This window comes from Pyrus communis, chromosome 10 (assembly GCF_041283825.1).
Source record: "Pyrus communis isolate YQ-2024b chromosome 10, ASM4128382v1, whole genome shotgun sequence".
NCBI lineage: Eukaryota > Viridiplantae > Streptophyta > Magnoliopsida > Rosales > Rosaceae > Pyrus > Pyrus communis.
The window spans coordinates 9,204,832-9,214,131 of NC_142574.1; the positions used below are offsets into that span (position 1 = coordinate 9,204,832).

At 38.7% G+C, this 9,300-nt stretch overlaps 1 long non-coding RNA gene across 1 annotated transcript; it reads left to right on the plus strand.

Moving 5' to 3' along the window:
* Nucleotides 1-2,687: 2,687 nt before the first annotated feature.
* LOC148693481 (uncharacterized) lies at nucleotides 2,688-4,305 on the plus strand. Its single transcript, XR_015952710.1, has 2 exons — nucleotides 2,688-2,836; nucleotides 2,912-4,305. It is a non-coding gene; the product is annotated as an uncharacterized LOC148693481 (long non-coding RNA).
* The last annotated feature ends 4,995 nt before the right edge of the window (nucleotides 4,306-9,300 follow it).

Here is a 9,300-nt window from a genome sequence, read left to right on the forward strand (position 1 = left end):
ATCATTTATCTGTCAACCGTCAGACCTGTTGTGAGTTTCGAAACTCCATTTTCTCTTGCTCAGATCAGCATACTTTCTTTATCGAAGTTGTTCCTTAACTTGTGAACTACAACATATCCAAATTTGAGATCCATTGGAGTAGTACAAATCCAGAAATTCAGGTATGATGAGTGACTATTCATCATTTTTCTGTCAATCCGTTAGACCTGTTGTGAGTTTCGAAACTCCATTTTTTCTTGCTCAGATCAGCATACTTTCTTCATCGAAGTTGTTCCTCATCATCTCTTCCATAACGTATCAAAAATTCAGAATGAACTAACGGTTAAATACTTCTAGATCTTCGAAACATCACAACAACTTTGAAATCTGCAGGAATTCGACTGTCATGTTTGGAGCTTCAACACTCTAATTTTTCCTTCGCTTAAATAGAAACAGTTCCTTCTTGAAAGCTGTTCATCTGCTGAAGAACTATAAGATGTTCAAAATTCAGCTCCACTGGGGAAGAGCAGAAGTTGCAGAAATTTGATAGATGAAATGAGACGGAAGAGGGAGAGAGAGAAATAGGCTGCTTGGGTTGGATTTCTAGTTTGGGGGAGGTTCTAGTTTTTGTAGCTCCTTCATTGCTGATGAATTTCTTGTACTTTTGTTCACCATTAAATTTGGAACTTTGACTTGTTATTTACCTTATTATAATATGTTTGGAAACATATAGAAATAAATAAATAAGAAGGAGAATCTTGGGACCTTGTGGGTGTAAAACAAAAAATGTTTATTTTTACTCACGTGTTTTTGTACAGATTCAAGAGAATCTTAGGTTTTGTGGAAAAAATTTGTTTATTTGGAGCAAGGATTTGTGTTCGGAAAATAGTTTAATAGGTAGGGTTTATTGATTGTAGGTTTTTGGTTGGGTATATAGCTTGAATGATTGAAGCTATTTTAGGACACCAAAGTTGATTTAGCTTGACACTATATTGATCAAGAGTGTGTGAAGCTTTTAAATGTTTTAGTGTTGAAGTTTTGTGGGTGAAGCTTTGTAGGTGAATCTTTGTGGTTGAAGCTTTGTAGGTGAAGCTTTGTAGTTGAAGCTTTGTGGTTGAAACTTTGTGGGTGAAGCTTTTGTGGGTGAAGCTTTGTGGTTGAAGCTTTGTAGGTGAAGCTTGGTAGTTGAAGCTTTGTAGGTGAAGCTTTGTAGGTGAGGCTTTGTGGTTGAAGCTTTATAGGCGAAGCTTTGTGTTGGTCACCATAAATTGGTTTTGCTTCACACTGTCTTGATCAAGAGTGTGTGAGGCTTTTGACATTTGTAGTTGCCCTCGATTTGTTGAAGCTTTTGCTGGCACCATAAATTGGTTTTGCTTCACACTATCTTGATCAAGAGTGTGTGAAGCTTTTGAGAATTGTAGTTATCTTCCATTGATGAAGTTGCTGTGCTCCCCCTCCATTTTTTTTTTAGATAACTCCCTAGCTTGTGTGGAAGTTTGAAGACTTTCCATGTGGGGCTTTCTCATGATTTGAATTTGGATTTTGAAATTCTTTGGTCCTGTTGAACTTATATAAGAAGGATAAATTTCCACTCTTTACCTTGCCTTCATTTGCTCATTTTGTAGTAATTTTTGAAGATAGAGTGTTCTCTAGTTGAGATGGATTTCGGCATTGCTTTGCACCATCTTCAGGTTGGTATTCTTCTCCACTAGATCACATACTTTCATTCTTGTTGAATTGTTTGAGTGATCATGTATTTGGTTAAGAACATGATGAACTGGTTGAGCTTTTCTTCATGCCCTAGGAACTTCCTTATGTTTCGATCTTTCATGTAGTGATAAAGTTTGTTTCTGTTTGTTGTAGATGTTAGAGTTTGGAAGTCTTAGTGATGAGGGTTTCCCTAGCTCTAGCTCTAGGTTTGAGCTTGCAATGTTGGAGTCTTCAGGGCCTTTGTTAGAGTCTTGTATAAAAGAAACGTTGGATGATCTTCGCAATTGTCAAACCTTAGCCAATATTGGTTCTTCTTCCTTCATGTCAGTGGGCGATGGGGTTCTTTGTGATGCCATACCCATATTTCGCTATGAGTTCAAATCGGACCATTTAGTGAAAAACTTGTTAGATAGCGAAAATCAGCTTGAGGCCCTAAGGCAGTCATGTAGTATCCCCCATAGTATAGGAATGCGTTTGGTACATCATGAAGAATTGCCCTTTGAACCGCCCAAGGGTCACGTTATGTTCTATACCTAAATATTATTGACCTTAGGGGTGAAGCTACCTTTGCACCCGTGGTTGCAACGGATGCTATCTTTCATTGGATATGCGCCTGGGCAATTTAATCCTGGTTTTTGGGATACCTTGATTGGGTTTTATATTATTTGGATGGAATGTGGGTTAGGTGAGCCTTTCTTCCATCAGTGGCGCTACTGCTATAAGATGCGCCCGATGAAGGCATGCACTGGGTATGCCGAGTGTGCATGTCGGAGTGAGAGATAGCGTATTATCTTTGGTAAGAAAAATGCGTGCTGCACTTGGAAAAATTGTTGGTGCTTTCTTTATAATGATTGGGAGCATGTTAGGGGTGTCACACCTGAGCGACGTATCCCTACCCACTTCCAGACTATAGGTTGTAATGTATCCATTGTTCGCATTGTTTGCTATTTGTTATGATTTCTTCTTACGTCTAACATTTTCCTTCATGCAGTGACGTAAGGCACCATCAAATTTTCCGGACGGGAGCTGGGTGATGTAGAGAAGATGTTAAGGGTGCCTAAGGAGGATAGACATTTGGGCAAGCTACGACCTTTGTTTCGAAAGTACGGTTTCCAGCCCTTAGTGTCGGAGTGCCAGAGACGAGCAAGTAAGTTCTATCTTTCATTTCGCCCTTTCTTTCTTTTACAAAGTTGCATTCCTTACTTTGATTTTTCTTGTTCAGTGGAGAAAGTGAGCAAGAAAAGAGGGACTAGCACTAAGAAAGGGAAAACACCCATGTTAGTTCTAGTATACGACATTTTGTTTCACAAGGGAGCTCATAAGCACCGGGTGAGGCCAGCCCTTAAACCTAAGTCGCAAGAGGAGGTCCTCAAGATTACTGCCTCAAAGAAGGCTGAAGCTGAGGACATCGGGTGTGCTACTGCCATAGTTGCAGGGGAGGAGAGATGACTGTTGCCTCCTCTTCCTACCATCAATCCCATCTTTCCTCCAACCATGGAGGACACTGACCAAGAAGGTGACCCTAGCTCCAGCTGTAAGAGGAAGTATAAGGAATAGGTTGGCAACATCCATTAGAAGGACTTGAAGGTTGCCATGCAACCAAGTAGTTTCAGGTATGTCAATAATTGCCTGGCAGGACGCCTATCCATTATTGACGAGCTTAACGAGCCGCTAGATGAGAACGAATCAGATCGTGACCGGATGATGAGGCTATCTTCTTATGTAAATGTTACTCTGTTATTTCTTTACTTTCTCCCCTCCTTTTCTTGGTAGTGATGATCATCTTGTCATGTTGGTCATGACCGAGTACGATGACAGACTACGAGAGGTCAAGTGGTACAAGGTAAAGTTTAAAGAGAATAAGTAGCTTGTGAATAACGCCAGAAAAACGAGCAAAGCTTTGGCTGAGGCCATTCGCCTCAAGGATCAAAACTTTGAGAGTTTGAAAAGGTGGAATGGTGAGAATGTGAGGCTCAAGAAATAATTGGAGGTGACTGAGAAACAGTTGGAGACAACTATCCTCGAAGTTTCCAAGGTTAAAGGGGAGTTTGACAGTGCCTTGGTTGAGGTTTTTGGGCTGAAGAGGACTATTCCAACAGAGAGGAACATTGTCGTGCATGAATTCTTAGGTTCCTAGGCCTTTCACGATGCCTCTAGAGTTCACTGCCTCCCGGCGGCTAATTTTGAGAAAAGGAAATGGATGGCCATCCTTGAGCGTTACGATAATGGAAACATTATTTAAAAGTACCGTGATGAGATGAATAAGTACCGACAAAGAGGTGAAGCCTTCATCCTCGCAGTTGATCCTAGTAGCAAGGATGACTCTGATAATGAGGCTAGTGTCGGTGAGCAGTCTCGAGAGAGTGAGGATGGTTCTGGAGATGTCGAGGATGGTGGTGATGGCGATGGGGTTGAAACGTAGAGTGATATTGTCAGGGGTTCAGCCTTAGATGAGGATGACTCATAGTGCCCTCTTTTTTTGTATGTACTTTGAATGTACTAGTTTGTTGTTTGTTTGGCATAGGCCATGTTGTAAGCCTGAAGGTTTTTATTTATGTATGTTTACCACCTTGTATTGTGTGCTTTGATGTTAATTGTCAAGTATTTATACTATCATTGATGAATGTTTGGCTATTGGTGCGAGATTTATACGCACACAAATTAAACCCTATTTGTGACAATTGTAGTAATGATGTAAGTAGGGATCGTTCTAACCGGGGATTAACTAGGGGTGCTAAACACTTGACTCAAATAAATAAAACTAACTTTTAAAACACTTAACTTACTTAACAAGAACTCAAAACAAGTACACAAGACTCCAAATACTTAAAAACACAAAATAAGATAGATTGTAATGACTAAGACTTAACAAAATATGGAGGGGATTGTGTTTGGACGAGATTAAATTAAATGGACAGATTATAATTAAGGGCAAAATGTAAATATGAATGTGATGAAAATATGGATGATGGAATAGCTAAGGGGTTCTTCTCCACACATGTTACACTTGCATACAAGATGGATTTTCAGTTGGTCTTTCGATAAGTTATGAAACTCGACGCTCCAAGTTGATTAGGTCCGCTTAAATTAACCTTCAGATTTCCCTAGAATCATTGAATTGGATGAATATGCATCGCAATCAAATTATTCCTAACAAGTTCTCTATATGAACAGCATGATAAAGATACAAGTTAGAATCGTTACGTTCTTTGGAAATCATAAGCATCGACAAGGCATTTGTAACTATGAACAACATGATACTCATGCCAAGAATTCATTTAACGCGATTGTTTATAAGCAACCTCCACTACTTGTGAATATAAGTTCATAACTATTAGGTGAAACTCACTTATATTCTAGCGTCATATTCATGCATGAAAATTAAGCGTGCACTCTCAATAAACATACATAAATAAGTTATCAATCAAACGGTTAAACAAATTGAATCCACAACTTATGAAATTCCAACCAAAGGTAATCAATTCATATTGCAAGCATAAACATGGTTTCGAATCACCCCCTAGCTAAAGGGGGTTTAATTCCTCATACTTACAAGACAAAGAGATTTGAAATTAAACATTGAAATCAAAGAAACACCTAAACATTCCAACAACTCAAACTTGAATTGTATGAACGTTTAGGCCTCTTCTCTTCCTCTTTGTTGTGGCACAAGGTCTAAGGAAATGTTTAGGGCTTTAGGTGTATGTGGAATGGAGTGGGGAATGGTTGGAGTGGCTGCAATGGAGGAGAAAATATGCAGAAAATGGAAGGGATATGCACGGCAAAGAAGGATGGCTGTTTTGTGTTAGTGTGTTGTGTGATTGATTTGTGGTGAATGGAATGGTTTGTATGAATGCATTGCATGGTTTTATAGGGAGAGAATGGATGGGAGAGCATGTGAATGGCAGCTAGGAATGATTAAAGAAGGGAATGCATGTGGAATGACAACTAGATTGGTTGGTGGAAATCTGAAAATGCAAAGGGGAATGCTGGAAATGCAAGGGGATGCACGGCAATTTGTGTTTTGTGTGCATGTGAGAAAATGGATGAATGATTAAGAGTGCATGTGAATGACAACTAGGGTGAGAAAGCATGTGAGTGACAACTAGGGTGAATGGTGGCTGCAATGATGAAGTATGATGGTTGGAATTGCAAGGGAAGGCACGACACAAGATGGGTTTTGTGTGCATGTGGCTGAAATTGGTAGGTTATGCATGGGTTAGGATGGTTTTTGGGAAGAGAATGGGCTAGGCCCTTTGTTTTATGTCCTAAAGTGCATACAAGGCCTTCAATTTCATCCAACACTTGGGCTCCAAGCATAAGCTATCCATCCTTAGCCCAATAGTGCTCCAAAAGGCCCCAAAACGCTCCACAATGCATCCTTTCGTCAAACACGTCTTATGATCCTGAAAACACACAAAAGAAGCTTGAAGAATTAAAATAACTAAGAATTAATAACATAAATGCACGAAAACGAGCCAACTAAGTTGCCTAAATATGCTCCTATCAAATTCCCCCACACTTAGCTTTTGCTAGTCCTCGAGCAAAACAGAAAAACAAAACAAAACCTAAACCTTCCAACAATGGTCTCAGGGATTCTTAATGCACATGACATGTTCAAGAACATTAGTCACATAGATTTTAATCATCCTTATACTTAAGTATATACGTAATCATAGTCACCACATATTAGTTCACAATTAAGCATTTAAAACCATGTTTTGAATGTAGTAACATGCCTTAGAGAATTTGCTCAATTCCTTACAAGATATGCACTCAATTTTCACTCAGATTTTTTGACTACACACCCTAAACTAGGTATATGTGAGAAGATTGATGTAAAAATGAAACTAAACACTCACATATGTTTATAACAAGGAAAGCACTTTTCTGGAATTTATATGAATAAGATCTTATGAAAGGAATGCTACCAATTAGATGCGAGAACCAGGGACACCATATGCTTACATCAATTCCAAACTCCACATTATTGACAACATAATGATCAAGATTGAAGCATAAGGATTGTAACAGGGTAAGGGTGATTGGCTAACAATGAAAGGTAAGGATAACAAACGTTCTTTTAAGCAATAGCAAGCAAAGTAATGAAATTTTACACTTAGAACCACTTATGATAGCAGAAACTCACTTAGACACAGCAGGGGAAAATTCAAACAACTCTTAGGGCCATATTCAATGTTTTGGACCCTTTCTTCAACAAACAATACTTTTCAACTCTTATTTTTCTTTTCTTTTTCACAATTTTTTTTAATTTTTTAATTTTTTAATTTTATATATATGCCTTATTTCTTTTCGTGACATATCAACACATACAAACAAATTCCCCCACACTTGTTGTTTTGCATATTCGAAAGGATTCCCTCTAAGTCATGCTTACTATGCTTCAAGAACAAGGGTATGGGTGGTCCTAATCTAGGCTAGGTGGGGATGATATGGGTAAACAAAGAACAAAGGCTAACAATGGCTCAATGGGGTTTATGACCTATAATAAATATATAGTGCATGGGTTGGCTGTTTGGTTGATGGCTTCACTACACACTTCATCTTGATATATATTATGCAATCATGCTTTGACTGGAATGGATGCAAGTTCTAGCATTTGGAACTAAATGATGAAACGCCTTCTAATTAGCAACCAAGCAAGAATAATGAGATCATGCAACGAGTTTGAAAACAAGAATCACAGATTAATACTCTCCAAAGAATGTTTAAAGCTCAAGTCTCTCAGGGTTGTAATGTTTGTTTGAGTTCCTTCCTTCAAGCATGTTACAAAAACGAATTTTTCTTTTATGATTGCATGTGAAGTCATACATTATAACCATAACCAAGCATATACCAAGAGTAAATCAAACTTTCATCCATGTTTATAACTCTCTTTAACAGCCATGCAATTACAAACCAAATCCTCATCATTGTGTTGGAAGGTACCCTAAGACACAAACACACAAAAACGACTCAAAACACTCTTTTTAGGTTTTTCAAAACATTTTTTCAAATTTTTATGGGTTTTTCGGATTTTTAAGTCAACACACTCTAAAACACTCTAAAATAGCTTAAAAACACTTAAAAACAGCAAGGAACAACATTGGAAGTTATAGGTGATAAAATCCCACGAATTTGCATCAACAACATTAGTTACCCCCCCACACTTAAATCAAACATTGTCCTCAATGTTTTAAGCCTAAAATCACACCACACAAAAGCAAACACACAAACGGCAACTAAACATAATAAACATGGCAGAATGTAAAGAACAAAGAGAAGAGGTTAGGGACGCAAATCTGGGTATGGAGTGTAAATTCCATCTTTTCCTTGGTGATTGCATGGGTTGCCTCCCACGAAGCGCTTGCTTTAACGTCTTCCAGCCGGACGATACCTCCTTTTAATCTTCACGAGGGCTCACGGCATGGAGGGGTATGTCCTCCACGGTATGCTCCTTGAAATTTTCGTAGTAGGGCTTCAAACGGTGCCCATTCACTTTAAATTCATGTCCCTTCTTCAAGCTTTGAATTTGGACTGCACCATGAGGAAAGACATTAGTAATAACAAAAGGACCTATCCATTTAGAACGTAACTTACCTGGGAACAAGCGAAGGCGAGAATTGAAAAGTAACACTTTCTGCCCTATTGAGAATGTCTTGCTCCGAATCATCCTATCATGGTAAGCCTTTGTTTTCTCTTTGTAAATGCGCGCGTTCTTATAAGCCTCATTCCTTATCTCCTCCAGCTCATTCAATTGAAGCTTCCTATGAACTCCAGCAGCATCAATGTCAATATTGAATGTTTTTATGGCCCAATGTGCTTTATGCTCCAATTCAACGGGAAGATGGCATGGTTTCCCATAAATGAGCCGAAATGGAGACATTCCAATTGGTGTTTTGTAGGCGGTACGATATGCCCACAACGCGTCATTCAAACGCAAGCTCCAATCCTTCCGAGTTGGCCCAACAGTCTTTTCTAAAATCTGCTTGATTTCTCGATTAGAAACCTCGGCTTGCCCACTTGTTTGAGGATGATAAGGTGTTGCCACCTTATGTGTGACATTGTACTTCTTGAGCAACGCCTCTATGGTCCGATTACAAAAGTGAGAGCCTCCATCACTTATAAGAACCCTTGGCATTCCAAATCTTGCAAATATGTTAGTTTTCACAAATTCTGCAACCACTTTGGAATCATTAGTACTGGTGGCTTTAGCTTCCACCCATTTTGAAACATAATCAACCGCAAGTAAAATATAAACACAACCATAAGATGAAGGAAAAGGACCCATAAAATCAATGCCCCAAACATCAAAGATTTCAACAGAAAAGATGGGATGTTGCGGCATTTGGTCTTTGGCACCTATATTGCCTGTTCTTTGGCAACGATCACGAGTCACACAAAAAGTTCTAGCATCCTTAAATATAGTAGGCCAATAAAATCCACATTCTAAAACTTTATGTGTTGTTCTTTGAGTGCCAAAATGACCCCCACATGCATAAGTGTGACAAAAAGTTAAAATTGAATTAAACTCCGTTTCATGAACACACCTACGTAAAATTTGATCAGGGCAATATTTCCACAAATATGGGTCATCCCACACATAAAAAC